This window comes from Bidens hawaiensis, unplaced genomic scaffold (assembly GCF_021521415.1).
Source record: "Bidens hawaiensis isolate Kalapana, Puna unplaced genomic scaffold, B.hawaiensis_p1.1 tig00054951_1, whole genome shotgun sequence".
In the NCBI taxonomy this organism is placed as follows: Eukaryota; Viridiplantae; Streptophyta; class Magnoliopsida; order Asterales; family Asteraceae; genus Bidens; species Bidens hawaiensis.
In genome coordinates, this window is record NW_027499916.1 from 73988 (window position 1) to 77523 (window position 3536).

A 3536-nucleotide genomic window follows, 5' to 3' on the forward strand; every position below is an offset into this window, starting at 1 on the left:
TCAACATGAGGTTAAAAAAACCAGAAGCAAAATTAAAATAAAAATAAACCAAAACAAAGTAATTTAACCACCCGGCCTTCAATAAGTTCTAACATAATTCGGGATCAAATTTCGGTTCTGATAAACAAACAAACTTTTATGGAAAGATCCGAACATGGAATCATATTGATTAAGATGCTTTCACAATGATTCATTTTCAGCATTATTATGACATACAGAAACAAGTTGCATGTATGTAGATACTTAGCATGATTTTCATTGCATCAGTGATACGTATTAGGTTCAATTTGGAATAAAGCTTAAATGTACATCACTTATGGACCTATGATGCCTCTTATCTCTTCTCAAAGCGTATTTGGCCTTCCCCAGATCACCCAAATTTGACTCCACTCCCTAGTGCTTGATCAAAAGATCTTTTTCTACACAAACAAATATTTTAAGCTTTGACTTACATGCCGTCCGGACTTACTTGTCTTACATTCAGGGTGTTTAGGACTTATTTGAATGTCCCACCCTTTTAGTTCTAGTTTGACCCTTTAAGCTTTAGAAAACAAAATTTTTATGACAAAATATTATATAATAATTTTTTTTTAATAATAGCAATAGCTAAGAAACATAATATTTTTGGTGATCAAGATACTAACGGGCTCGTGTATGACTGGGTAATTGGATTTCTGACTATCATTCGGAGAGATGTATTTAGAGACATGCACACATCTTCGAAATTACTCTCCACATTAAGTTTAGCAGAGTTAGTTTTATATCACTTTAACTTTTACGCATCATGGAAAGCTACAATACATATCAATGACTGTTCAAAAGCCTTTTTAGCCTAGTAACTTCACACGTTAGGCACACAAAATCAATTTATCTATCATCTTCCAAAGGTTGGATCAAATTTTCATTTGAAAGTATTTTGAGCTTCAATACTGCTTTCAACTGAATAATCATATCACTTCCTATAGAGTTACTAATTAAACATTTTTAAATTCAGTCGCCCTAGTCGCTTTCAGTATTTAGGTAAATAGCTATCCCGTATGTCTACAAGTAGATAACAGGACCAAACATATAAAAGTACATGTCCCTCGAACTTATGTAACCGACACATTTTAAGCGATAAAATTAAACAAAGCACACGACAGTCGCCCCAGTCACTTTCAGTCTTCAAGTGAATGTCTATCCCGTGTTTCTACAAGTAGATAACAGGACCAAACATATACAAGTATATGTCCCTCAAACTTAAGTAACCGACATATATTAAGCGAAAGAGTGCAAATATATATATATATATATATATATATATATATATATATATATATATATATATATATATATTTAGAAAAGACGCACGCACACTCTTTTTGTATTTTCCCGCTAAATTTGTGCAAAACTTTTAACGGAAAGAAAAAACTTTTATGTACAAATTTAACCTGAAACAGACTCAATCGACCAGTTTAAAAAACTTTTAACGAAACGAAACATTTTAAGAAAACCCTACAACCACATTAAAACTGGCCGTTTCGACCAGTTTTGTAAATAAGTCCGCCACATTATTATTAGTGTGAACTTGTTCAAGATGAATCAATTTTCGGTCGTAACAGTCACGAATAAAATGAATTTTTATATCAATATGCTTGGTTTTAGAATGTTGAACAAGATTTTTAACTATAGCAATAGCAGCATCATTATGACAAAAGATTGGAGTGTCAAGAAATTCCAAACTGTAATCCAGCAATTGATGTTGCATCCAGATAACATGTGAACAGCAGGCAGGAGCAGCAACGTACTCAGCCTCAGCAGTGGACACCATTTGTTGTTTCTTGAATTGCCATGAAATGAGTCGATCACCCAAGAATTGACATCCAGTAGACGTAGATTTCCTGTCAATATCATCACCTTCATAATTGTTGTCAGCAAAAGAATATACATCAAATTCTAAGTTTTTGGATAACAAAGACCTAGCTTCGGTTTCCCTTTCAAATATCTAAAAATGCATTTAACAGCAATTAAATGTGTTGATACACGAACGTCTTTAGCTTTCTTCTTGTTGATGGTCGGTTTGATATTTGTGTTTACAAACGGGTCAGCGGATAAGTCAACAAACTGTACGCATAAGTGATGGGCGTATAAGTCATATAGCATACTAGTGGACGTATATGATGGACTTATACGTTGGCTTATTCATATGGACGTATAAGTATGCATGGACTTATACGTTTACTATTGATTAATCTTGTGCATGGGAAAATAACTATATACGTTTCATATTTGCATGGACATATGGACGTGTGATTGCATGGTTATACAAGATGATTTGGATAGTTGACTTATGTGACTAATGGATGAGGATAATGTTGACTTACATGTTTAAGGTTCTCCGCATATAGAAGGATTTCACAACAGTTAGGCTTATACGTTGATAAATGTACATATGTTGGGTTATATGGCTACTGTGTGCCACATATTGACAATTATGGGTTATGCGCTGATGATGTCATTCACGTATAACTATCTTATACGGATGATGGGTTATACAGATGAAGACACAAGCAGAGTTATACGTGGACTGTTAGTATTTTGTGTCTATAAATAGGTTTGTTAGTTGTTTGTTAGGCTTTTGGATCAATTTCTCTTATTGTTATATCTTTTGATCCATTAAGTCTCATGTGCTTAACTTTCATCATTTGTAATTGTATGAATTGGATTAATTAACTTTGGGCTCAAACGAGATATTATCGTGTTTTTGATCTTGTACCAATTTCCGCTCGGTACATTATAGATCTGAATCAGTTGTTAAACGTGATGTCGATCCGTCTCATGAACTTTTAAAATTAGAAAGTTCAGGATTAGCCTGGAAACGCGCGCATTGGCATACTACAAACATGATGTATGGGCTACTGGCGGTGAGATACATCAGGGATCCGATCATTGATCAATAATACGTTTATCTACGGAGTTCCCTATCAGATGAAAGAATAGGTCTTTCAGCCATAGTAGTCACCACTCTCTTAGAATCTTGGAACTCGAGTTTTGCCAACATGTCCTCGACATATGTAAGTCCCAAATCTGGATCACTACAGTATGATATCAACCCAAACACGATGTTAGTGCAGAATCCTAACACCGTGGTATTCAAGAAAGAGATAGAGCAATATAATAAAAGATGAACACGATATAATATGGTTTCAATGCATAGATTTTATTATCAATTAATCGTCAGATACATAAACCTATACTCTTCTAAGCACTCTTATAGTTTGATGGTGGCTACCACTGATTAACAACTGCTAACCCTAAAATGATTACACATTAACTATATATAGGGTTACCATAAAAAGCTCAAAGGCCAAGCCCAACCAAGCACAAACAAGCCTAACCGAAATCCATAGGGATTTTGGTATTACACCATCATAACCATAATGCAAATCTTTAACTCGTCTTCGTTTATATCATTTTAGTCTTAATCGTGTCATGGCCTTTTGATATGCGGCAGTCTAACCAAATCGTGACCCAACAATCTCCCCCTAGACTGATGC